Raw genomic sequence first — 21,277 nt, forward strand, 5'->3', positions numbered from 1 at the left:
TCCGTAATGCTTTCGCGATTGCTAAGTGATCCTGTAACTAGGCGCGCTGCTCTCCGTTGGATCTTCTCTATCTCTGCTATCAACCCTATCTGGTACGGATCCCACACTGCTGAGCAGTATTCAAGCTGTGGGCGAACAAGCGTACTGTAACCTACTTCCTTTGTTTTCGAATTGAATTTCCTTAGGAATCTTCCAATGAATCTCAGTCTGACATCTGCTTTACCGACGATAAACTTTATATGATCATTCCATTTTAAATCACTCCTAATGCGTACTCCAAGATAATGTATGGAATTAACTGCTTCCAGTTGCTGACCTGCTATTTTGTAGCTAAATGATAAGGGATCTATCTTTCTTTGTATTCGCAGCACATTACACTTGTCTACATTGAGATTCAATTGCCATTCCCTGCACCATGCGTCAATTCGCTGCAGATCCTCCTGCTTTTCACTACAACTTTCCATTGTAACAACCTCTCGATACACCACAGCATCATCTGCAAAAAGCCTCAGTCAACTTCCGATGTCATCCACCAGGTCATTTATGTAAATTGTGAATAGCAACGGTCCTATGACACTCCCCTGCTGCACACCTGAAATCACTCTTACTTCGGAAGACTTCTCTCCATTGAGAATGACATGCTGCGTTCTGTTATCTAGGAACTCCTCAATCCTATCACACAATTGGTCTGATAGTCCATATGCTCTTACTTTGTTCATTAAACGACTGTGGGGAACTGTATCGAATGCCTTGCGGAAGTCAAGAAACACGGCATCTACCTGGGGACCCGTCTGAGTCTCGTGGACGAATAGCGCGAGCTGGGTTTCACACGATCGCCTTTTTCGAAATCCATGCTGATTCCTACAGAGTAGAATGTCGTCCAGTTCTGAGCTATGTTTAAAATTCCATGTCTCCAACTGATCTGAATGATATTTTAGATTCAGTTGAATACTTTGTAATGAAGAGACGACCAAGGTAATGACAATAAAAAGTAGGTAAAAATGGAAAACGAATTCAGCCGAGCTATATCATTATAAAGCAATAAGAAACTAAACCACCACCGTTCCGACTTTCTTCATTGTGGAAACTAATCACGGTTAATCTACCGGAAGGGGACCAATGCCAAAGCGTTGGATATGTCGTCGATACGAGGACAATGTTCCAGTCAAAAGAACTTTATGGATTGACACCTAACCTTGAGATTGGCATAACAAATCTTTCAACACGATCGAGCACCAGTTCTAAATGCGTGGCCTGTGGCGGAGTGGTTACACGACAATAAAATCCCTGCCCATAGTCCTGGCCTGAATCCTAATGAAGACCTTTGGGATGTTTTGGAAAGTCGACTTCATGCGAGGCCTTACAGACTGACATCGATACATCTCACTGCAGCACTCCTTGAAGAATGGGCTGGCATACCCCAGGAAACTTTCCATCACCTGATTCAATATATGCCTGCTAGAGTGGAAGCTATCATCAAGGCTAAGGGTGCACCAACACCACATTGAATTCCAGCATTACCGATGGAGGGCGCTATGAACTTGTAAGTAATTTTCACCCAGGTGCCCAGATATTTTTGATCATACAGTGTAAGTGAGTCTGGACCTGGAGCTATAGTCGGTGCATGAGCGATGGGACACACCATCTCCGAGGAAGGGATGAAGTGGGGATTTTCCCATACGACCATTTCAGGAACCTACCGTGAATATCAGGAATCCGGTAAAACAACAAATCACCGACATCGCTGCAGCCGGAGGAAGATCCTCCAAGAACTGTGTGTTCAAATGTGTGTGAAATCCTAAGGGACTTAACTGCTAAGGTTATCACTCCCTAAACTTACACACTGCTTAACCTAAATCATCCTAAGGACAAAAACACACACCCTTGCCCGAGGGAGGACTCGAACTTCCGCCGGGTGCAGCAGCACAGTCCGTGACTGCAGCGCTTGAGACCGCTCGGTTAATCCCGCGCGGCTGCAAGAACTGGAACAACGACGACTGAAGAGAATCGTTCAACGTTGCAGAAGTGCAACCCATCTGCAAATTGACGCAGATTTCAGCTCGACCATCGTTAACAGTTAGTGGGAGACCCACTCAACGGAACGTCATCGCTACCGGCTATCTTTGCTGACTGCAAGACACAAAGCCTTACGACTCGCTTGGGTCCGTCAGCCCCGACGTTGAACTGTTGATGACTGGAAACATGTTGACCGGTCGGACGAGTCTCGTTTCAAATTGTATCGAGCGGGTGGACATGTACGGGTACGGAGACAACCTCATGAATCCATTGACCCTGAATGTCACCTGGTGACTGTTCAAGCTGCTGGAGGCTCTGCAATGCTTTGGGGCGTTTGCAGTTGGAATGGTATGGTACCCGTGATACGTCTATAGACGACTCTGATGGATGACACCTACATACGCATCCTGTCTCGTCACCTGCATCCATCCATGTCCACTGGGCGTTTTGGTGAGCAAATCTAGCAATATTGCTACAGAGTGGCTCCAGAAACACTCTTCTGAGTTTAAACACTTCCGCTCGTCACCAAACCCCTCAGACATGAATATTATTGAGCGTATCTTAACGTGCTGTTCAGGAGAGATGCCGCCCCCCCTCCCCCCTCGTACTCTTACGGATTTATGGACAGCCCTGCAGGATCCATGGTGTCAGTTCGCTCAAGCAGTACTTCAGATATTAGTCGAGTCTATGTCACGTCGTGTTGCGGCACTTGTGCGTGCTCGGGGAGGGGGGGGGGGGGGGTGCATACACGATATTAGGCAGGTGTACCTACATCTACATCTACATCTACATCTACATCCGTACTCCGCAAGCTACCCGACGGTGTGTGGCGGAGGGTACCCTGAGTACCTCTATCGGTTCTCCCTTCTATTCCAGTCTCGTATTGTACGTGGAAAGAAGGATTGTCGGTATGCCTCTGTGTGGGCTCTAATCTCTCTGATTTTATCCTCATGGTCTCTTCGCGAGATATACGTAGGAGGGAGCAGTATACTGCTTGACTCTTCGGTGAAGGTATGTTCTCGAAACTTTAACAAAAGCCCGTACCGAGCTACTGAGCGTCTCTCCTGCAGAGTCTTCCACTGGAGTTTATCTATCATCTCCGTAACGCTTTCGCAATTACTAAATGATCCTGTAACGAAGCGCGCCGCTCTCCGTTGGATCTTCTCTATCTCTTCTATCAACCCTGCCTGGTGCGGATCCCACACTGCTGAGCAGTATTCAAGCTGTGGGCGAACAAGCGTACTGTAACCTACTTCCTTTGTTGTCGGATTGCATTTCCTTAGGATTCTTTCAATGAATCTCAGTCTGGCATCTGCTTTACCGACGATAAACTTTATATGATCATTCCATTTTAAATCACTCCTAATGCGTACTCCCAGATAATTTATGGAATTAACTGCTTCCAGTTGCTGACGTGCTATTTTGTAGCTAAATGATAAGGGACCTATCTTTCTATGTATTCGCATCACATTACACTTCGCTACATTGAGATTCAATTGCCATTCCGTGCACCATGCGTCAATTCGCTGCAGATCCTCCTGCATTTCAGTACAATTTTCCATTGTTGCAACCTCTCGATACACCACAGCATCATCTGCAAAATGCCTCAGTGAACTTCCGATGTCATCCACCAGGTCATTTATGTATATGTGAATAGCAACGGTCCTATGACACTCCCCTGCGGCACACCTGAAATCACTCTTACTTCGGAAGACTTCTCTCCATTGAGAATGACGTGCTGCGTTCTGTTATCTAGGAACTCCTCAATCCAATCACACAATTGATCTGATAGTCCATATGCTCTTACTTTGTTCATTAAACGACTGTGGGGAAATGTGTCAAACGCCTTGCGGAAGTCAAGAAACACGGCATCTACCTGTGAACCCGTGTCTAAGGCCCTCTGAGTCTCGTGGACGAATAGCGCGAGCTGGGTTTCACACGATCGTCTTTTTCGAAACCCATGCTGATTCCTACAGAGTAGATTTCTAGTCTCCAGAAAAGACATTATACTCGAACATAATACGTGTTCCAAAATTCTACAACTGATCGACGTTAGAGATATAGGTCTATAGTTCTGCACATCTGTTCGACGTCCCTTCTTGAGAACGGGGATGACCTGTGCCCTTTTCCAATCCTTTGGAACGCTTCGCTCTTCTAGAGACCTACGATACACCGCTGCAAGAAGGGGGGCAAGTTCCTTCGCGTACTCTGTGTAAAATCGAACTGGTATCCCATCAGCACCAGCGGCCTTTCCTCTTTTGAGCGATTTTAATTGTTTCTCTATCCCTCTGTCGTCTACTTCGATATCTACCATTTTGTCAACTGTGCGACAATCTAGAGAAGGAAGCACAGTGCAGTCTTCCTCTGTGAAACAACTTTGTAAGAAGACATTTAGTAATTTGGCCTTTAGTCTGTCATCCTCTGTTTCAGTACCATTTTGGTTACAGAGAGTCTGGACATTTTGATTTGATCCACCTACCGCTTTGACATAGGACCAAAATTTCTTACGATTTTCTGCCAAGTCAGTACATAGAACTTTACTTTCGAATTCATTGAAAGCCTCTCGCATAGCCCTCCTTACACTACATTTCGCTTCGCGTAATTTTTGTTTGTCTGCAAGGCTTTGGCTATGTTTATGTTTGCTGTGAAGTTCCCTTTGCTTCCGCTGCAGTTTTCTAACTCGGTTGTTGTACCACGGTGGCTCTTTTCCATCTCTTACGATCTTGCTTGGCACATACTCATCTAACGCATATTGTACCATGGTTTTGAACTTTGTCCACTGATCCTCAACACTATCTGCACTTGAGACAAAACTTTTGTGTTGAGCCGTCAGGTACTCTGTAATCTGCTTTTTGTCACTTTTGCTAAACAGAAAAATCTTCCTACCATTTTTAATATTTCTATTTACGGCTGAAATCATCGACGCAGTAACCGCTTTATGATCGCTGATTCCCTGTTCTGCATTAACTGATTCAAATAGTTCGGGTCTGTTTGTCACCAGAAGGTCTAATATATTATCGCCACGAGTCGGTTTTCTGTTTAACTGCTCAAGGTAGTTTTCAGATAAAGCACTTAAAAATATTTCACTGGATTCTTTGTCCCTGCCACCCGTTATGAACGTTTGAGTCTCCCAGTCTATATCCGGCAAATTAAAATCTCCACGCAGAACTATAACATGGTGGGGAAATCTACTCGAAATATTTTCCAAATTATTCTTCAGGTGCTGAGCCACAACAGCTGCTGAGCCCGGGGGCCTATAGAGACATCCAATTACCATGGCTGTGCCTGCTTTAACCGTGACCTTCACCCAAATCATTTCACAATTCGAATCTCCGTCAATTTCCTTCCATACTATTGCACTTCTTATCGCTATAAACACGCCTCCCCCTTCACTGTCCAGCCTATCTCTGCGGTATACATTCCAATCAGAGTTTAGGATTTCATTACTGTTTACGTCTGGTTTCAGCCAACTTTCTGTTCCTAGTACTATATGGGCGTTGTGACCGTTTATTAATGAGAGCAGTTCTGGGACCTTTCTATAGACGCTCCTGCAGTTTACTATTAGCACATTAATATTGTTATTCCTTGTTGCATTTTGCCTACTCCTGCCTTGCCGCGTCTCAGGAGGCGTCTTGTCGGGCCTAGGGAGGGAATTCTCTAACCCAAAAAAAAACCCATGTGCACTCCACACGTACTCCGCTACCCTCGTAGCCGCTTCCGGCGTGTAGTGCACGCCTGACCTATTCAGGGAGACCCTACATTTCTCCACCCGATAGCACAGGTCGAGAAATTTGCACCCCAGCTCTCCGCAGAATCGTCTGAGCCTCTGGTTTAAGCCTTCCACTCGGCTCCAAACCAGAGGACCGCGATCGGTTCTCGGAACGATACTACAAATAGTTAGCTCTGATTCCACCCCGCGAGCGAGGCTTTCCACCTTCACCAACTCCGCCAACCGCCTGTACGAACTGAGGATGACCTCTGAACCCAGACGGCAAGAGTCATTGGTGCCGACATGAGCAACAATTTGCAGTCGGGTGCACCCAGTGCTCTCTATCGCCGCCGGTAGGGCCTAACGCCTAACGTTGGAGCTCCCAATAACTAATAAACCCCTCCCCCCGTGTGCCTGCTCGGACCTTGCTGAAGGAGCAGCCACATGTCCACTCACAGGCAGAGCGGGCGGTGCCACACGGCCAGCCTCCACATTGACCCTCCGCCTCGTGCGCCGCGAACGCCGCTGAACCCGCCACTCCCCTTGGGGAGAGGGTGGCCCAACCGCGCCCGGTACCCGCGAAGATGTCTCGACAGCAGGGACAGTGGGTGAAGCATTTAACACCAGGGGTGCACCATGCGACGCACCAGATTCCCCACTGCCGCTACACTCCGAGGCAGCAGCCTGAAGACGGCTGACCGCGGCCATCAACACGCTCAGCTGTTCGCGTAGAGTGGCCAGCTCCTCCTGCGTCCGTACACAGCAGCCACACATCCTAGCCATCCTAAGAAATCAATTTACTATAGAGTGTTAATCAGCTTTTAACTAGACTGCTAATTCACTAAAGGCGGTTGATTATTGACTAAACTGTGATTGCTAACCACTTCTTGTAGAAACAAGGAAAATAGCACTACCTGTCTCTGGACGGTATTGAAAACAAACACTAGCACTACTAGCACTATGGCTGACTAAAGGGACTCTCTGACTGTATTCAAAACAAACACGAGATCTATGGAACACTTAATAGCACTCTACTATTAAAGCTTCCTAAAAGCAAAAACACGCAGAAGAAGAAGTGACAAGTAAGAAAAATACAGATAATACTTAAATTAAGGTAGCTCGCTGCACAGCAGACGTGAAGCAGACGGCGGTTAGGGCGACACTGACACTACTGGCACTATGGCTGACTAAAGGGACTCTCTCTGACTGTATTCAAAACAAACACGAGATCTATGGAACACTTAATAGCACTCTACTGTTAAAGCTTCCTAAAAGCAAAAACACGCAGAAGAAGAAGTGACAAGTAAGAAAAATACAGATAATACTTAAATTAAGGTAGCTCGCTGCACAGAAGACGTGAAGCAGACGGCGGTTAGGGCGACACTGACACTACTGGCACTATGGCTGTCTAAAGGGACTCTCCCTGACTGTATTCAAAACAAACACGAGATCTATGGAACACTTAATAGCACTCTACTATTAAAGCTTCCTAAAAGCAAAAACACGCAGAAGAAGAAGTGACAAGCAAGAAAAATACAGATAATACTTAAATTAAGGTAGCTCGCTGCACAGAAGACGTGAAGCAGACGGCGGTTAGGGCGACACTGACACTACTGGCACTATGGCTGACTAAAGGGACTCTCTCTGACTGTATTCAAAACAAACACGAGATCTATGGAACACTTAATAGCACTCTACTGTTAAAGCTTCCTAAAAGCAAAAACACGCAGAAGAAGAAGTGACAAGTAAGAAAAATACAGATAATACTTAAATTAAGGTAGCTCGCTGCACAGAAGACGTGAAGCAGACGGCGGTTAGGGCGACACTGACACTACTGGCACTATGGCTGTCTAAAGGGACTCTCCCTGACTGTATTCAAAACAAACACGAGATCTATGGAACACTTAATAGCACTCTACTATTAAAGCTTCCTAAAAGCAAAAACACGCAGAAGAAGAAGTGACAAGCAAGAAAAATACAGATAATACTTAAATTAAGGTAGCTCGCTGCACAGAAGACGTGAAGCAGACGGCGGTTAGGGCGACACTCAGTTTCTTTGGCTCTTCATTGTAAATACATTGACGAACTTCACAGTGAGCTATCACTTGAGAATGGCTTAACATGCTGAAATCACTTTCCTTTTCAATCAGCGGAAAAAAGCTGCCATCGGAGCACAAGACAGGCGAAAATACTCGGAGTAAAAAGTAGCGCACCAACTGCCTCGTGCTATCTTTATTAGCACCTTTAAAATTTTCACAATCATTTTTGCATGCAAATATATTCGCACTTTTCTACACAGGGAAAGAAGAAGGTAGTGGCAGTGGGAAAGAGAGAGACAGGTAATAAATACTGCAAGATAGTGGACAGCGGTTGTGGTGTAGGAAGAGCAAATGAGATAAGGGCAGTGTGAGAGGAGTACAGAATGACTCTGTGCAGTGAAACATAGTTGACGGTGACAGAACTGTGCTAGGTAGATAATGAAGCAGACCACGCCATTGGGAGAGGAATACAGAGAAGGAGTAAGTGGAAGTGAGTGAGAGCCAGTGATCACCAGAGACACAATGTATGATAATGACTACGAGGAAGAGGGTGATGGTGGCAGTGAAACAACAGCAGTCGGAAGGAAAGGATGAGATACTAACAGTAGGTGACAGCATGAGGGAGACAATGACAATGAGAAGAAACAGAACGAAGAAGACTGGCTGTGAAACAGGAGTCAGTGACAGACGGACAGAAAGGGATAATGGCAGTGAATTGTGCTGAATGAGTAAGTGATAAAGGACACGTGGGAGTGGATGAGCTAGTTACAACGATGGACATGTGTATACGAGCGACTCAAAGTAAGGGGAGTTTGTGGGAATTAAATATGAGCCTAGTGTAAAAAAAGAGCGAATGTGCTGCCAATCCAAAGTTTTGGTGGAAATTTTCAGAGGAGATGAGGAAGTGAGAATGAGGCAGCTGGTACCCGATATTTAAAAGTTTTTTAAACAGAAGTATATTCGCCTGTTATGTCCTCTAATAGTAGTATTTTCCACTAGTTCTCTTGTTTTCCTTGCCGCAGCCTTTCCCTTGTCTCTTGTAAAAACGAGCTTAACAGGTTCGTAAAATTTCAATAATTTACTTATGTGAAACTGGAATAACGCAAAACTACTTTTACACATCAGACCGGATTTTACGTGCACAAAAATTTTGCTTGCGCTGCAGTACTACAATAGGGATTTCCCAGAACACTTCTGATAATAACAGAGACACTTCACAGCTTATTTCTCTGTGCTACGTTACTGCCTCACATCGGAATTTATTTGCGTGCTTTAGCTGTTCAAGTAGGGTAAATTTGAACCTTAGTATCTTGGAGATAAAGACATCTAGAAAATTTCCAAGGTTGCTTCAGACCGAGGTCTTAGGCATGTATCATAAAAATTAGAACCATTTGCGGCGTATAGCTGTCTCGTAATTTCGCGATCGGTTTTGGTACCCTAAAACCATGTCATTTTGGTGTTTTCGTGACAACGGATAAAGATTTAAACTAGAAGATGGCACTTATAGAGAAATACCTAGAGAGTATAATGTAATTTGCTATTGTAATTTATCATTTAGATTTCGTCGCATGCCGGATATCACGTAATTATTTTTCGTTTACACATAAGGCAAATTTTAATTTTGGACACGTATAAAGGTATCAATTAAATTTGGAAGATTTCTATATGGTGGAGATCTTACGAATACGATGTAAAAATTTCAGCCATTTCCTGTACATCGCCGTCTTGGGATCGGCTGCTCAGTTTTGGAACGAAGAATGGTAAAAACCTTTTTCTGGTTTTTCTAAAGAACCGCTCATGAACTAATGGCGTTTGCATAAGCCCCTTTATGCTCGTTGTAAACCACAATGAAAAGAAAAGGACCAACTATTTGCCTAAGTAGGAGGAAATGTGTAATATTTATATAATGACCCCTGAACAGTAGGACAATGTCACTAAGACGACCCTTCTGTTTAGTATACAAACGGTCCCTAGCCCAATAGCTGTCCAGAGCACCTGACCCTACCTTCCTATCAGTAACAGAACACGAGGTAAGAGTCCCAGAAGGATCCCGCTTTTATGTGCGGTGTTTAGAAACTTATTAGGTGATAGCATGCATACCGACAAATACATTTAATAACAGTCCAGGCTGAAAATTTGTCTCTTCTAAAATATTGCAGAACTGGGGACGCAATGTAAACAGAAAGTAACTTAATAATTAACAGGACTGCTTGCAAAGTGTTGTGTACATAGTTTTGTGTAGTCAGCACGTACACAACTTTCCCACTAGACCGCGCGCCGCTAAGCACAACAGCGCAGGCGCATCTCTCGTCCATCTCTGCACTACGAGATGGCGGTGCCTTAGAGACAGACCAAATTCTGCTTCTGCCGATCCTCGTGGATCACACTCGCGCAGTGATACCTGAACCCACAAGGTATTATAACGAGTGTACAGACCTCCCATTAGTCAGTCTGCATTAGACTGTACCAGTCTACAGTCAAGTTTCAGACTGCACCTAAGAAGATTATCGTATTCCTGTGTCTAGCCATGAAGATAAATGTATGGACTCTTTGTCAAGTATCAGAGACATGTGAGAATAGGATTAACATACCAAGACCAAAGGAACTTCAGATTGTCAATTGTAAATAGCATCCAGAATGAAGTTAAGTAATTTTATGCTCATTAATATTTTAATAAATGTGTGTGAAAATTAATAAAGTTCTGTTTAAAGTTGGTCACTGTCAATCTGCTACTCTAAGTGTGCAAGTGGCATTTCTATCGTCTGACCTAACCGCAGTAGATAAACACACCACGATAAGACCATGAGACATATTGCTAACACTCGCCTACTTCGTTAGAGTGAAAAGTCAAATAATCTGATGGTGTGTGTAACGAAGGTTTTACAGTACGCACACCACACAAATACTATGAAATCTGATTTAGAGTCCAGAGGTAACACAAATTTTCGTTGACCACAACAGAATTCACTAGATCGGAGTTCAGCATTTTTGGCTGTTACCTCAGTAATATCATTTCATATCCCTGCAGTAATATCATGCCTGTAGATTGAACTGAATTAGTCGCAGTCATGAATTCTAGGGAAGTATGTCGCAGACACCAAAAATTGTCATTAATAACATAGTACCAACAGTTAGCAGCTAATTAAGGACGTACGTACCTTGGAGCACATACTTACAGAATCTTTCACAAAACTTCATGGACAATACCGTATAAATGGTATGATTCTCAAATGTTGTAACTTCATAAAAGAAAATAATGGCCAGTTCGTACTATATTATTATTTTTTTATTCACATGCCCTTCTCACTCCTTTTGACAATAGATTCGTCCCTAATCGTTGATTTCGTACAACTTGTAGGGTAACGAAATTTTCAGTAACATTAGCTATCTGTAATCATTAACTCCATATTTAAGTTTTCTTATATGTTAATATGTAGGTGTCTTGCATGACTATTGATGATGTGTATTTCCATTTTCATGCAATGGCTGATTATGGTAAGAATGATGATGCCTTCGAAATAGGTGCCGTGTTGAGGAATATCTGGTACTGACCGAAAGGTCGTCGAGAAATGCGACAATACGTTGTCCTTATTTCTTCCTGAGGCTTTCATCGTAATTTTTGTAACTTTCTGTTCATTTGAACTAATTTGACTGGAGTTAAGTTTAAAAGACTGGCTTGTTAATTTTAATGTACAAAGGCCGTAACAAAAACGAATGTTTATTGAAGGTTAAAGGGAAAAACAGCAGTAGCTCAGTATGTATTTTCACCTCCTCTTCGGGATTTTTTTGTATTATGTTAAATCCTGTTGAGGAGATGAGGAGAGGGAAACAATTTTTTTTTCAGAAAAAGGCATTACAGATACTATTAGCCGCTAGGCACTGGGTAGGTGCTATTTTTGTGTCCTGAGAATTAATTAGACACTCGAAGACAACTTTCAGAGAGAAGAATATGGTTTGTTATTTTTGGACCGTGTATGGAAAATCTGTTGTGCTCACCTTCAATTTAATGAATCTGCTGAGAAAGAGAGAGATTCGAAGCTTATCACAGTCGCCATCCCAGCTCTGCAGATCCAGTTAATTTTGCCTTCCCACGCTATACAAAGCCGTACTTGTAAGCTACTGCTAATTAAAATTATCAGAATAGCAACATCAGAAACTGCAGGCCATGAACTCATATAGAAATATTTCACGTGATGTGAGAAAGGCGGGGCTTACGTCAGCCCTCCTGAAATTGCTACTCTGGTATATGGAAACATCATAATGAAAGGAAGACCTCTCACCAGTGAACAATGAATAATTAAGGACCTTCGTCACACCCGTATTGTGATACTCCGCTTAAATAATTGAAATCCTGGTTCATTTTGCGAATTCGTTTGTTACAAAGTTGAAAATACTGCTTCACCAGCACTGTCTTCACTGTGTTCTTCAAATTTACTAGAAGACAGGGCGCGTAAGAACATAAACATTCGCCGAGTTGTCGGTTATTGGTACCGTGTAATTCTTGATAAATCTTCCGAATCGGTGGTTCGGTCTTTTTGCTGAGGACTTCCTTCGGGAGCTGGGTGCCGCTTAAGCGCGCAGTCAAACTATTACTAATTTTTGGACAGTTTTGCGCACGATTTCACGATGGATGTTGATGGGGATGTTGAATGATGCAGACATGAGATGCAAGCTTGCTGTGGTTACTGGTGGCTGCAGGACAGGGCGCAATCGTCTATGCTTGCGTACGCCGGTAACGTCATCGTTGCACTGAGGGTACACATGGATGGACTGTTATATTGTCTCGGGCTTCTATGGGAGACTTGCATGGCAGAAAGCTTTATTAATACGGACAGCGAATATCAAACAGATAAAGCATGGCATCCCATTACACCCACTATTGCCCCTAGAGAAGATAACACATTACGTCAAAAGCTTCGGTGAGCAGAAAACACTCGGACAGCTGTGTATCGCATTTCTGCTCAGAGTGCGCTGCCCGTGCGTCGGCGCAGTTGAAAAGTGTCTCACAGATGGCCAGAAGGAATGTTGTTGTTGATGGTACAGGTGGACGACGTTACCTGAAACACGAACTTGTCATGTATTTGACAAAATATTCCTCATACCTTAATACATGTAGCCCACATCTACACTATTACTCCGTAGTTTACACTTAAGTGTTTGTTAGAGAGCTCACTCTTGAGTAGAACATTCCAAAAATGTGCATCTAAATCTTCCCGTGAGAGCTCTTGGTTTCTGTTATTTTATCACGTTGGTAACTTCCCACTGTATAGATGGGAGCAAACGAAATATTTTAGAATTCAAAAGGATCGCGTTAAAATCTCATTCATGCCGGGTTGCCACTGATGATTAGCCACCGCCTCCATGAAGCACGTCATACACATTTGAATGAGAGGAACTGAAGTCGCTTGAATGAAATATAATGAGTGAATAAAGATGAAATGCATCAAGACTGTACGGACTGATATTAAGAAAGCTTCTTCAGACATTCTGCACGTGCTGTATCATGAATATTTTGTGACAAATGAAAATTTATGCTGGATTGGTATTGGGAGCAGGAAGTCTGTTTTTAGTGTTGGCTTAACTACTACGTTATCTGAGAACGCCTCCAAGTCTGAATCAGGTCTTCATTTATATCGATGTTACCACTGATTCTTTCTCCTCACTCTGATCAGAGGTTCTCCCATGGGATGTGTTGACATACCACCTCTGAGACAACGGATGTGGTGCAATGTAAGGTGCGCTTTTTAATTGACTGTAGTGATCAATTGTTGTAGAACGAGCTGGTTTCAATTTACTAATCCGCTAAGTGAACTGTTAATAAACCAAAGTACGCCTAACTCAAGAAGACGCTTCATGCTGTTGTTTATGAAAAAGAATCAAATTTTAGGCAAAATAAATATGATCTTATTCTCAAGATTTTTTTTTAAATTTATAGACGTACCCACGGTGTAGGGGTGGCGTCTTTGATTCATAATCAAAACGTCTTCAGTCCCGGGTTCGATCCCCGCCACTGCCTATATTTTGATAAATAATCAGCATTGGCGGCCGAAGACTTCCGGCATGGGAAGTCAGCCTCATACTGCTAACGGACTTGTCAAAGAGAGCGGAGGAGCGGATAGAGGATCAGGGCACTCTCTTGTCCTAGGGGTGAGAAATTGCCCCTAAAGGCGGAAGATTCAGCAATGATAGACGACATGAGGATACGGAAGGCCATGGAAACCACTGCATTAAAGACACGTAACGAGTATCCACAAGACATGTGATCTCTCCATTGGCAAAAGATTCCGGAATAGTCCCCCATTCGGACCTCCGGGAGGGGACTGCCAAGGGGGAGCTTAGCATGAAAAAAATAGTGAATAATCAACGAAAGGATAATGTTCTACGAGTCGGGTGGTAGGGAAACTAGAAAATCTGAAAAGTGAAATGCAAAGGCTCAATCTAGATATAGTAGGGGTCAGTGAAGTGAAGAGGAAGGAAGACAAGGATTTCTGGTCAGATGAGTATCGGGTAATATCAACAGCAGCAGAAAATGGTATAACAGGTGTAGGATTCGTTATGAATAGGAAGGTAGGGCAGAGGGTGTGTTACTGTGAACAGTTCAGTGACCGGGTTGTTCTAATCAGAATCAACAGCAGTCCAACAACGACAGCGATAGTTCAGGTATACATGCCGACGTCGCAAGCTGAAGATGAACAGATAGAGAAAGTGTATGAGGATATTGAAAAGGTAATGCAGTATGTAAAGGGGGACGAAAATCTAATAGTCATGGGCGACTGGAATGCAGTTGTAGGGGAAGGAGTAGAAGAAAAGATTACAGGAGAATATGGGCTTGGGACATGGAATGAAAGAGGAGAAAGACTAATTGAGTTCTGTAACAAGTTTCAGCTAGTAATAGCGAATACCCTGTTCAAGAATCACAAGAGGAGGAGGTATACTTGGAAAAGGCAGGGAGATACGGGAAGATTTCAATTAGATTACAACATGGTCAGGCAGAGATTCCGAAATCAGATACTGGATTGTAAGGCGTACCCAGGAGCAGATATAAACTCAGATCACAATATAGTAGTGATGAAGAGTAGGCTGAAGTTCAAGACATTGGTCAGGAAGAATCAATACGCTAAGAAGTGGGACACGGAAGTTCTAAGGAATGACGAGATACGTTTGAAGTTCTCTAACGCTATAGATACAGCAATAAGGAATAGCGCAGTAGGCAACACAGTTGAAGAGGAATGGACGTCTCTAAAAAGGGCCGTCACAGAAGTAGGGAAGGCAAACATAGGTACAAAGAAGGTAGCTGCAAAGAAACCATGGGTAACAGAAGAAATACTTCAGTTGATTGATGAAAGGAGGAAGTACAGACATGTTCCGGGAAAATCAGGAATACAGAAATACAAGTCGCTGAGGAATGAAATAAATAGGAAGTGCAGGGAAGTTAAGACGAAATGGCTGCAGGAAAAATGTGAAGACATTGAAAAAGATATGATTGTCAGAAGGACAGACTCAGCATACAGGCAAGTCAAAACAACCTTTGGTGACATTAAAAAAAGCAACGGAGGTAACATTAAGAGTGCACTGGGAATTCCACTGTTAAATGCAGAGGAGAGAGCAGATAGGTGGAAAGAATACATTGAGAGCCTCTATGAGGGTGAAGATTTGTCTGATGTGATAGAAGAAGAAACAGGAGTCGATTTAGAAGAGATAGGGGATCCAGTATTAGAATCGGAATTTAAAAGAGCTTTGGAGGACTTACGGTCAAATAAGGCACAAGGGATAGATAAGATTCCATCGGAATTTCTAAAATCATTAGGGGAAGTGGCAACAAAACGACTATTCACGTTGGTGTGTAGAATATATGAGTCTGGCGACATACCATCTGACTTTCGGAAAAGCATCATCCACACAATTCCGAAGACGGCAAGAGCTGACAAGTGCGAGAATTATCGCACAATCAGCTTAACAGCTCATGCATCGAAGCTGCTTACAAGAATAATATTCAGAAGAATGGAAAAGAAAATTGAGAATGCGCTAGGTGACGATCAGTTTGGCTTTAGGATAAGTAAAGGCACGAGAGAGGCAATTCTGACGTTACGGCTAATAATGGAAGCAAGGCTAAAGAAAAATCAAGACACGTTCATAGGATTTCTCGACCTGGAAGAAGCGTTCGACAATATAAAATGGTGGAAGCTGTTCAAGATTCTGAAAAAAGTAGGGTAAGCTATAGGGAGAGACGGATCATGTACAATATGTACAACAACCAAAAGGGAATGATAAGGGTGGACGATCAAGAACGAAGTGCTCGTATTAAGAAGGGTGTAAGACAAGGCTGTAGCCTTTCGCTCCTACTCTTCAATCTGTACATCGAGGAAGCCATGATGGAAATAAAAGAAAGGTTCAGGATGGAATTAAAATACAAGGTGAAAGGATATCAATGATACGATTCGCTGATGACATTGCTATCCTGAGTGAAAGTGAAGAAGAATTAAATGATCTGCTGAACATAGTGAACAGTCTAATGAGTATACAGTGTAGTTTGAGAGTAAATCGGAGAAAGACGAAGGTAATGAGAAGTAGTAGAAATGAGAACAGCGAGAAACTTAATATCAGGATTGATGGTCACGAAGTCACTGAAGTTAAGGAATTCTGCTACCTAGGCAGTAAAATAACCAATGACGGATGGAGCAAGGAGGACATCAAAAGCAGACTCGCTATGGCAAAAAAGGCATTTCTGGGCAAGAGAAGTCAACTAATATCAAATACAGGCCTTAATTTGAGGAAGAAATTTCTGAGGATATACGTCTGGAGTACAGCATTGTATGGTAGTGAAACATGGACTGTTGGAAAACCGGAACAGAAGAGAATCGAAGCAATTGAGATGTGGTGCTATAGACGAATGTTGAAAATTAGGTGGACTGATAAGGTAAGGAATGAGGAGGTTCTACGCAGAATTGGAGAGGAAAAGAATATGTGGAAAACACTGATAAGGAGAAGGGACAGGATGATAGGACATCTGCTAAGACATGTGGGAATGACTTCCATGGTACTAGAGGGTGCTGTAGAGGGCAAAAACTGTAGAGGGAGACAGAGATTGGAATACGTCAAGCAAATAATTGAGGACGTAGGTTGCAAGTGCTACTCTGAGATGAAGAGGTTAGCACAGGAGAGGAATTCGTGGCGGGCCGCATCAAACCAGTCAGCAGACTGATGACAAAAAAAAAAAAGACGCAATCACATTCTTATGACATAGTTATAGACGGTTTCGGCCATACGTCAGACCATCTTCAGATTTTATAACACTACGAAAGAAAACTTATATTAAAACCTAAAAAAGTTCCATTTTAACCACTCTTATTACTAATCTACTGAATTTAGGCGAAATACATATAGTTCATACCTAGAGGCGGCATACACTGAGCACAGGTTCACACGTTGTCAAACTAGCTATAAAATGTAAAACACCGGTCTTATATAGATATAAATTTGTTAAATTTTGTTCCTGCTCTTTTGCGCTAGATGCGCGCATCCTCTATAAGATAGTCTTAATTTTTCAAAAGCATGAAACATGACAAATTTGCTATTAATATTTTCATTAAATATATATAAAATTTAAATTTACAGAACAGGTCGTTAAATCAGTGAAATAACATTTCAGAACAAAGAGAAAAAATTGCTATAGATGAAAATAGTATTAGCACTTTTAGAGTTTATTTCTGATGCCCGATGTCGTTGTATTTCCGGCTATTGCCTGTTTATGCCGTTGTCCATTAGCGCTGCAGGGACGACACCGGCAGGGCGAGGAGGGTAGTGCTCTGCAGCAGTTGGCTGGCACGCTCCTCTGCCTTAAATACACGCTCACTGAAGACAAATGGCAACGTAATATATGTCAACATCTACACGAAACGGCACAAAACACAACTATACAGCAGTTGCGACCGGCGACTTTAAAAATCGCTCTCCAGCTGAAACCAATAATGAACCAAACGCTGTCGTAGCGACATTGCTGCTGACTTCGGTTTATCGTTCATGTTTTCAGATTACATACACTAACAAGCCAAAAAACTATGACCACTGCCCACCGAGACGTTGGATGCGGCCTGCTGGCGTTGCGGGCTCGTGATTCGCTAACAAAAGTGTGTAAGCGGATCGGTCGCGCACGGAATATCACCCTAGCGAAAATATGGGCTGAAAATGGGGAAATCCATCGAGATAAGCGACTTTGAGAAAGGACAGATTGTTATTACGCAGAGCCTGTTTACGAGTATCTCGAAAACGGCGAAGCAGGTCGAATATTCACGTGCCGCTGTCGTGAGCATCTGCGGAAATAGGTAAGAGGACAGCGAAACTACCACTAGGCGCTAAATGGTTGCACGACCACGAACCTTCACATAACGTAGTGTTAGGAGGTTTGTATGCTCTGTAAAGTGGGATAGATGCTGATCTGTGGCATCTCTGCTAAGAGAGCGTAATGCTGATGCACGCACAAATGTTTCGGAGCACACTGTTCATCGTACATTGTTGATCATGAAGCTCCTATGTGTTCAGATGTTGACTCAACAACATCGTCAATTACTACTGCAGTAGGTACAGGACCATGGAGATTCGACCGCCGATCAATAGAAACTTGTCGGCTCTTGGAGTGAATTAAATTTTTGCTACATTAGGACCTTGGTCGCCTGCACAAATGCCGTCATCGAGGCGAACCTTGCAGCGCACCACGGACGCAGGATGGAGGGAACAGTATTGTGCTATGGGAGACATTCTTCTACGCTTGCATGTTACTTGGGTTAGTTATCGAAGACACACGGACAGATGTGAACCACCTTCATGCTTTCATGCTTGATGTCTTCCTCGACAACGATGTCATCTTTCAGCAGTATAACTGTCCGTCTCTCGGACGAGGAGCGTGTTACAGTGGTTTGAGGAACGTTATAGCGATATCACGTTGATGTCTCGGCCAGCAAGTGCTATGGGTGATGTATTTCGCCACATACCTGTATAAACCAACCACTCATCTGTCGGGTCCTTTACACGCACAATCAGTGATGTACAGGATCAGCACAAAGCCTTGTCCTGATTATAACATTACAGAATAATCGGTTGACATAATAATTTACATTCGATGCCGTTCCATAGGTTAGTGTTACTAGTTTCTTTTTAAAAACGACTTACATTAGTAAACCTCAACGTGTGCTCCTTTGGTAGCTCGGAGAATGTCGAGGAGGTATTCCAGTTCCCACCAGGTGTTTCGTAACATGTTGTCTGTCACAGTACCCACAGCAGCTTGTATCATAACCTTCAGTTCATCGGTATCAGCAACTGATGTGACGAAGACTCTATCCTTGATATAGCCTCACAAGAAAAGTCAAGGGGCGTAATGTCTGTAGAGGGGAGTAAGATCCTCATCGGTAGATTGGAAGGAAAGGTCCTACACCCTGGCCACCCTGTTCTCCAGACATTACGCCCCTTGTATTTTTTCTCGGGGGCTATATCAAGGACAGAGTCATCGTCACGCCAGTTGCTGATGTCGATGAATTGAAGACTAGGATACAAGCTTCTGTGGGTACTGTGACAGAACACATGTTACGAAACACCTGGAGGGAACTGGAATACTGATTCGCCATTCTCCGAGCTACCAAGGGAGCACACGTTCAGGTTAACTAACGTTAGTGGTTTTTTTTTAAAAAAAGCAAAAGACAGCTGGTGACACTAACCTATGTAACGGCATGAAATGTAACTTATTATGTCAAACGGTTATTGTGTTATAGTGTATTATGATCAGGGCACGACTTTGTGCCCAACGTGTATTCGTGCATTTCGTTCTAAAGACGACAGACAATTAATTAGGCAGGTGGTCATAAATGTTTTGGAACGTCACTGTACAATATTAATTTTGTGTGTGGTGGTGTGTTTGTTTGAGTGTGTGTGTGTGGTAACTACAGTGATCGTTGCTTTGACAGGATAATGAAGTACTTAATCCTTGTAGAGGGCTGCTGTGCAGAGGGACAAAGCCGACACAGTAAAGTGAACCAGTTGATAATACAACTGGCTATATTTATTTTTAAGGTGTCCCCTAACCAGGACAGTACGGGGGGTCGGTAGAAGGATCTTGAAATCTAAATACAGACTGAGATTAACGTTAGTAACTTGATCTAATGACTGACATGAATCACAATATTAACAGAAAGGAAATTTCTTTGCAATTAAAATTAGATAACAGGATGGCACTAACACAGTAGGTGGAGCGAAAGATTTGTGGGAGACTGCTGGAGATATCACATAAGATCTGCTCATGTGGACAGCTCGTGTAATTGAGAACAATTTTATAGCAACAAACCACAAATATAATTAAAGTGCGTCACACAAATTGCATGGAAAAGTAAGGAAGAAATCAACAGTGATGAATACGGATAACGAGGGCAGCTGCGTAGCTTAGTCCACTTAAACAGCAATGGCCGGCACAGAATGGCGGTCGGAGATAATGCCGACCCCTCGATAGTGATGAACGTAGTGTCTAGTTTCCAAGTTCACAGACTTCATCTCTCTGCTCTCAATAAGTCAAAATTGAAGGGATGCTGTTGTTGCTATGATCGGTGAGAATTGATGCCATATCGGTGAAAAAGCAGAAGGCAGCATACGTAACTCTCACCTCTTGTATAAAATATGGGAATTTTTTAACATTTTTGTTCACTGAGCCGGAGGAGTGTCATCATAATTGGTCAGTTTTGTGCACCAATATCTCTATCCAGCATGACATGATACTAATGGCTGAACAAAAGTTTTTGGGTTAACGTAGCTGGTACTTCTGGCAAGGTGATACTCTAGCGTCTGTCTTTCGAAGCCGACCAGAAAAAATCAAATGTTACTCTAAATTACCATGTGGGCTAGAGTTCCAGAAAGTGTCTATTCTCCCCACAGTGGGTTCCACTCAGGCTAATGACATATAACGACGGTCTTTCTCCTGACTAGAGAAACCGCAGGTAAGCACCTGGCAGCGAAAGACCCACTTCGGGGAGTGCAGGGCTGCTTTCTCAGATATACCGCTCAAGTAAATACAGAACTCTGAAACAGGCACAGATAACGATATCGCATACAGATATGTTACAATAACGTCATAGTACCTCCTCACATATTCCAGAACTGAAAAAAAAACGCACCCGCTAACGCAAAACTCGTTATTTACTTCAGTTGACTTTCTTCAGTAACTAAAAAGCGCGCCATAATCAAGAAATGACTTATAACACTCTTCCCTCGTCCGAATACGTCTTCGAGGCTCATTGCTACTAACCAAACGCCGTGTCATCCTCAGTCCATAGGCCCATTGGCGCCACTGGATGCAGACATGGAAGAGCACAACACTGTCTATCTCATTGTCAAGTTACGTGACCACAACAGCTGATTATCAACCAAATAACGCCGCAGCTGATCTCACAAGGGCTGGAGCGACCGCCTTTTAACGCCGTACGGAAAAGAGTGGATATCGTTCTCAATTATTCTTCGGGGTCTGCCGTGTAGTACA

The sequence above is a fragment of the Schistocerca gregaria genome, chromosome 4 (genome assembly GCF_023897955.1).
Source record: "Schistocerca gregaria isolate iqSchGreg1 chromosome 4, iqSchGreg1.2, whole genome shotgun sequence".
Lineage (NCBI taxonomy): Eukaryota > Metazoa > Arthropoda > Insecta > Orthoptera > Acrididae > Schistocerca > Schistocerca gregaria.